This window comes from Larus michahellis, unplaced genomic scaffold, assembly GCF_964199755.1.
Source record: "Larus michahellis unplaced genomic scaffold, bLarMic1.1 SCAFFOLD_39, whole genome shotgun sequence".
In the NCBI taxonomy this organism is placed as follows: Eukaryota; Metazoa; Chordata; class Aves; order Charadriiformes; family Laridae; genus Larus; species Larus michahellis.
The window spans coordinates 1,942,850-1,950,237 of record NW_027436461.1 but is presented as its reverse complement, the minus strand read 5'-3'; positions in this window follow the sequence as shown (position 1 = coordinate 1,950,237).

The following is a 7,388-nucleotide window of genomic DNA, read 5'->3' as shown; positions in this document are numbered from 1 at the left end:
CACTTTCCATGTGGGAGATATAGCAGGATGTATATTGGTTTTGAGGACAACTCAATGGACAGTGTAGGGAGAAAAGGTCCTGGCTCCTTGAATGCCGTTTCTGGAGACACTGCGATCAATGTGGGAGATATGTCAAGATGTGTGTTTGTTTTGAGGACGGCTCTCTGGAGAGTCTTAGCAAAGAGGTCACACAGATAATCAGAGCAATTCTCAGAGGCCCTGAGAACAAGCTCCACAATTCCCTCCTGGCACTTTCCCTGTAGGAGATACCGCAAGACGTTTCTGTATATTGGGCACAGCGCTCTGCACGGTGTTAGCAGAGACTTTCCCGGGACAGTGAAACCCTATGTCAGAGACACTGAGAAGAAGCCCCAATGTTCCCTCCAGGCACTTTCAGTGTGGGTGCCTTCTCCACGTGGTTCCTGGTTTCACTGCAGCTCTGAAGAGAACGTTAGCAAAGAGGTAACCGGGACAGTGAAAACAGTACTCAAAGACAGGGAGAGCAAGCTCTCTCTTGGCACTTTGGATGTGGGACATACAGCGAGATGTTTGCTGCTTTTGCGTTTGGCTGTTGGGAGATTTACAGCACAAAGATATCTAGTTGATTTGAAGCAGTTCCGAGAAAGTCTAAACATAATCCCCACTTCTCCCTCCTGGCACTTTCCATGTGGGAGATATAGCAGGATGTATATTGGTTTTGAGGACAACTCAATGGACAGTGTAGGGAGAAAAGGTCCTGGCTCCTTGAATGCCGTTTCTGGAGACACTGCGATCAATGTGGGAGATATGTCAAGATGTGTGTTTGTTTTGAGGACGGCTCTCTGGAGAGTCTTAGCAAAGAGGTCACACAGATAATCAGAGCAATTCTCAGAGGCCCTGAGAACAAGCTCCACAATTCCCTCCTGGCACTTTCCCTGTAGGAGATACCGCAAGACGTTTCTGTATATTGGGCACAGCGCTCTGCACGGTGTTAGCAGAGACTTTCCCGGGACAGTGAAACCCTATGTCAGAGACACTGAGAAGAAGCCCCAATGTTCCCTCCAGGCACTTTCAGTGTGGGTGCCTTCTCCACGTGGTTCCTGGTTTCACTGCGGCTCTGAAGAGAACGTTAGCAAAGAGGTAACCGGGACAGTGAAAACAGTACTCAAAGACAGGGAGAACAAGCTCTCTCTTGGCACTTTGGATGTGGGACATACAGCGAGATGTTTGCTGCTTTTGCGTTTGGCTGTTGGGAGATTTACAGCACAAAGATATCTAGTTGATTTGAAGCAGTTCCGAGAAAGTCTAAACATAATCCCCACTTCTCCCTCCTGGCACTTTCCATGTGGGAGATATAGCAGGATGTATATTGGTTTTGAGGACAACTCAATGGACAGTGTAGGGAGAAAAGGTCCTGGCTCCTTGAATGCCGTTTCTGGAGACACTGCGATCAATGTGGGAGATATGTCAAGATGTGTGTTTGTTTTGAGGACGGCTCTCTGGAGAGTCTTAGCAAAGAGGTCACACAGATAATCAGAGCAATTCTCAGAGGCACTGAGAACAAGCTCCACAATTCCCTCCTGGCACTTTCCCTGTAGGAGATACCGCAAGACGTTTCTGTACATTGGGCACAGCGCTCTGCACGGTGTTAGCAGAGACTTTCCCGGGACAGTGAAACCCTATGTCAGAGACACTGAGAAGAAGCCCCAATGTTCCCTCCAGGCACTTTCAGTGTGGGTGCCTTCTCCACGTGGTTCCTGGTTTCACTGCGGCTCTGAAGAGAACGTTAGCAAAGAGGTAACCGGGACAGTGAAAACAGTACTCAAAGACAGGGAGAGCAAGCTCTCTCTTGGCACTTTGGATGTGGGACATACAGCGAGATGTTTGCTGCTTTTGCGTTTGGCTGTTGGGAGATTTACAGCACAAAGATATCTAGTTGATTTGAAGCAGTTCCGAGAAAGTCTAAACATAATCCCCACTTCTCCCTCCTGGCACTTTCCATGTGGGAGATATAGCAGGATGTATATTGGTTTTGAGGACAACTCAATGGACAGTGTAGGGAGAAAAGGTCCTGGCTCCTTGAATGCCGTTTCTGGAGACACTGCGATCAATGTGGGAGATATGTCAAGATGTGTGTTTGTTTTGAGGACGGCTCTCTGGAGAGTCTTAGCAAAGAGGTCACACAGATAATCAGAGCAATTCTCAGAGACACTGAGAACAAGCTCCACAATTCCCTCCTGGCACTTTCCCTGTAGGAGATACCGCAAGACGTTTCTGTATATTGGGCACAGCGCTCTGCACGGTGTTAGCAGAGACTTTCCCGGGACAGTGAAACCCTATGTCAGAGACACTGAGAAGAAGCCCCAATGTTCCCTCCAGGCACTTTCAGTGTGGGTGCCTCCTCCACGTGGTTCCTGGTTTCACTGCAGCTCTGAAGAGAACGTTAGCAAAGAGGTAACCGGGACAGTGAAAACAGTACTCAAAGACAGGGAGAGCAAGCTCTCTCTTGGCACTTTGGATGTGGGACATACAGCGAGATGTTTGCTGCTTTTGCGTTTGGCTGTTGGGAGATTTACAGCACAAAGATATCTAGTTGATTTGAAGCAGTTCCGAGAAAGTCTAAACATAATCCCCACTTCTCCCTCCTGGCACTTTCCATGTGGGAGATATAGCAGGATGTATATTGGTTTTGAGGACAACTCAATGGACAGTGTAGGGAGAAAAGGTCCTGGCTCCTTGAATGCCGTTTCTGGAGACACTGCGATCAATGTGGGAGATATGTCAAGATGTGTGTTTGTTTTGAGGACGGCTCTCTGGAGAGTCTTAGCAAAGAGGTCACACAGATAATCAGAGCAATTCTCAGAGGCCCTGAGAACAAGCTCCACAATTCCCTCCTGGCACTTTCCCTGTAGGAGATACCGCAAGACGTTTCTGTATATTGGGCACAGCGCTCTGCACGGTGTTAGCAGAGACTTTCCCGGGACAGTGAAACCCTATGTCAGAGACACTGAGAAGAAGCCCCAATGTTCCCTCCAGGCACTTTCAGTGTGGGTGCCTTCTCCACGTGGTTCCTGGTTTCACTGCAGCTCTGAAGAGAACGTTAGCAAAGAGGTAACCGGGACAGTGAAAACAGTACTCAAAGACAGGGAGAGCAAGCTCTCTCTTGGCACTTTGGATGTGGGACATACAGCGAGATGTTTGCTGCTTTTGCGTTTGGCTGTTGGGAGATTTACAGCACAAAGATATCTAGTTGATTTGAAGCAGTTCCGAGAAAGTCTAAACATAATCCCCACTTCTCCCTCCTGGCACTTTCCATGTGGGAGATATAGCAGGATGTATATTGGTTTTGAGGACAACTCAATGGACAGTGTAGGGAGAAAAGGTCCTGGCTCCTTGAATGCCGTTTCTGGAGACACTGCGATCAATGTGGGAGATATGTCAAGATGTGTGTTTGTTTTGAGGACGGCTCTCTGGAGAGTCTTAGCAAAGAGGTCACACAGATAATCAGAGCAATTCTCAGAGGCCCTGAGAACAAGCTCCACAATTCCCTCCTGGCACTTTCCCTGTAGGAGATACCGCAAGACGTTTCTGTATATTGGGCACAGCGCTCTGCACGGTGTTAGCAGAGACTTTCCCGGGACAGTGAAACCCTATGTCAGAGACACTGAGAAGAAGCCCCAATGTTCCCTCCAGGCACTTTCAGTGTGGGTGCCTTCTCCACGTGGTTCCTGGTTTCACTGCAGCTCTGAAGAGAACGTTAGCAAAGAGGTAACCGGGACAGTGAAAACAGTACTCAAAGACAGGGAGAGCAAGCTCTCTCTTGGCACTTTGGATGTGGGACATACAGCAAGATGTTTGCTGCTTTTGCGTTTGGCTGTTGGGAGATTTACAGCACAAAGATATCTAGTTGATTTGAAGCAGTTCCGAGAAAGTCTAAACATAATCCCCACTTCTCCCTCCTGGCACTTTCCATGTGGGAGATATAGCAGGATGTATATTGGTTTTGAGGACAACTCAATGGACAGTGTAGGGAGAAAAGGTCCTGGCTCCTTGAATGCCGTTTCTGGAGACACTGCGATCAATGTGGGAGATATGTCAAGATGTGTGTTTGTTTTGAGGACGGCTCTCTGGAGAGTCTTAGCAAAGAGGTCACACAGATAATCAGAGCAATTCTCAGAGGCACTGAGAACAAGCTCCACAATTCCCTCCTGGCACTTTCCCTGTAGGAGATACCACAAGACGTTTCTGTACATTGGGCACAGCGCTCTGCACGGTGTTAGCAGAGACTTTCCCGGGACAGTGAAACCCTATGTCAGAGACACTGAGAAGAAGCCCCAATGTTCCCTCCAGGCACTTTCAGTGTGGGTGCCTTCTCCACGTGGTTCCTGGTTTCACTGCGGCTCTGAAGAGAACGTTAGCAAAGAGGTAACTGGGACACTGAAAACAGTACTCAAAGACAGGGAGAGCAAGCTCTCTCTTGGCACTTTGGATGTGGGACATACAGCGAGATGTTTGCTGCTTTTGCGTTTGGCTGTTGGGAGATTTACAGCACAAAGATATCTAGTTGATTTGAAGCAGTTCCGAGAAAGTCTAAACATAATCCCCACTTCTCCCTCCTGGCACTTTCCATGTGGGAGATATAGCAGGATGTATATTGGTTTTGAGGACAACTCAATGGACAGTGTAGGGAGAAAAGGTCCTGGCTCCTTGAATGCCGTTTCTGGAGACACTGCGATCAATGTGGGAGATATGTCAAGATGTGTGTTTGTTTTGAGGACGGCTCTCTGGAGAGTCTTAGCAAAGAGGTCACACAGATAATCAGAGCAATTCTCAGAGGCCCTGAGAACAAGCTCCACAATTCCCTCCTGGCACTTTCCCTGTAGGAGATACCGCAAGACGTTTCTGTATATTGGGCACAGCGCTCTGCACGGTGTTAGCAGAGACTTTCCCGGGACAGTGAAACCCTATGTCAGAGACACTGAGAAGAAGCCCCAATGTTCCCTCCAGGCACTTTCAGTGTGGGTGCCTTCTCCACGTGGTTCCTGGTTTCACTGCAGCTCTGAAGAGAACGTTAGCAAAGAGGTAACCGGGACAGTGAAAACAGTACTCAAAGACAGGGAGAGCAAGCTCTCTCTTGGCACTTTGGATGTGGGACATACAGCAAGATGTTTGCTGCTTTTGCGTTTGGCTGTTGGGAGATTTACAGCACAAAGATATCTAGTTGATTTGAAGCAGTTCCGAGAAAGTCTAAACATAATCCCCACTTCTCCCTCCTGGCACTTTCCATGTGGGAGATATAGCAGGATGTATATTGGTTTTGAGGACAACTCAATGGACAGTGTAGGGAGAAAAGGTCCTGGCTCCTTGAATGCCGTTTCTGGAGACACTGCGATCAATGTGGGAGATATGTCAAGATGTGTGTTTGTTTTGAGGACGGCTCTCTGGAGAGTCTTAGCAAAGAGGTCACACAGATAATCAGAGCAATTCTCAGAGGCACTGAGAACAAGCTCCACAATTCCCTCCTGGCACTTTCCCTGTAGGAGATACCGCAAGACGTTTCTGTACATTGGGCACAGCGCTCTGCACGGTGTTAGCAGAGACTTTCCCGGGACAGTGAAACCCTATGTCAGAGACACTGAGAAGAAGCCCCAATGTTCCCTCCAGGCACTTTCAGTGTGGGTGCCTTCTCCACGTGGTTCCTGGTTTCACTGCGGCTCTGAAGAGAACGTTAGCAAAGAGGTAACTGGGACACTGAAAACAGTACTCAAAGACAGGGAGAGCAAGCTCTCTCTTGGCACTTTGGATGTGGGACATACAGCGAGATGTTTGCTGCTTTTGCGTTTGGCTGTTGGGAGATTTACAGCACAAAGATATCTAGTTGATTTGAAGCAGTTCCGAGAAAGTCTAAACATAATCCCCACTTCTCCCTCCTGGCACTTTCCATGTGGGAGATATAGCAGGATGTATATTGGTTTTGAGGACAACTCAATGGACAGTGTAGGGAGAAAAGGTCCTGGCTCCTTGAATGCCGTTTCTGGAGACACTGCGATCAATGTGGGAGATATGTCAAGATGTGTGTTTGTTTTGAGGACGGCTCTCTGGAGAGTCTTAGCAAAGAGGTCACACAGATAATCAGAGCAATTCTCAGAGGCACTGAGAACAAGCTCCACAATTCCCTCCTGGCACTTTCCCTGTAGGAGATACCGCAAGACGTTTCTGTACATTGGGCACAGCGCTCTGCACGGTGTTAGCAGAGACTTTCCCGGGACAGTGAAACCCTATGTCAGAGACACTGAGAAGAAGCCCCAATGTTCCCTCCAGGCACTTTCAGTGTGGGTGCCTTCTCCACGTGGTTCCTGGTTTCACTGCGGCTCTGAAGAGAACGTTAGCAAAGAGGTAACCGGGACAGTGAAAACAGTACTCAAAGACAGGGAGAGCAAGCTCTCTCTTGGCACTTTGGATGTGGGACATACAGCGAGATGTTTGCTGCTTTTGCGTTTGGCTGTTGGGAGATTTACAGCACAAAGATATCTAGTTGATTTGAAGCAGTTCCGAGAAAGTCTAAACATAATCCCCACTTCTCCCTCCTGGCACTTTCCATGTGGGAGATATAGCAGGATGTATATTGGTTTTGAGGACAACTCAATGGACAGTGTAGGGAGAAAAGGTCCTGGCTCCTTGAATGCCGTTTCTGGAGACACTGCGATCAATGTGGGAGATATGTCAAGATGTGTGTTTGTTTTGAGGACGGCTCTCTGGAGAGTCTTAGCAAAGAGGTCACACAGATAATCAGAGCAATTCTCAGAGACACTGAGAACAAGCTCCACAATTCCCTCCTGGCACTTTCCCTGTAGGAGATACCGCAAGACGTTTCTGTATATTGGGCACAGCGCTCTGCACGGTGTTAGCAGAGACTTTCCCGGGACAGTGAAACCCTATGTCAGAGACACTGAGAAGAAGCCCCAATGTTCCCTCCAGGCACTTTCAGTGTGGGTGCCTTCTCCACGTGGTTCCTGGTTTCACTGCGGCTCTGAAGAGAACGTTAGCAAAGAGGTAACCGGGACAGTGAAAACAGTACTCAAAGACAGGGAGAGCAAGCTCTCTCTTGGCACTTTGGATGTGGGACATACAGCGAGATGTTTGCTGCTTTTGCATTTGGCTGTTGGGAGATTTACAGCACAAAGATATCTAGTTGATTTGAAGCAGTTCCGAGAAAGTCTAAACATAATCCCCACTTCTCCCTCCTGGCACTTTCCATGTGGGAGATATAGCAGGATGTATATTGGTTTTGAGGACAACTCAATGGACAGTGTAGGGAGAAAAGGTCCTGGCTCCTTGAATGCCGTTTCTGGAGACACTGCGATCAATGTGGGAGATATGTCAAGATGTGTGTTTGTTTTGAGGACGGC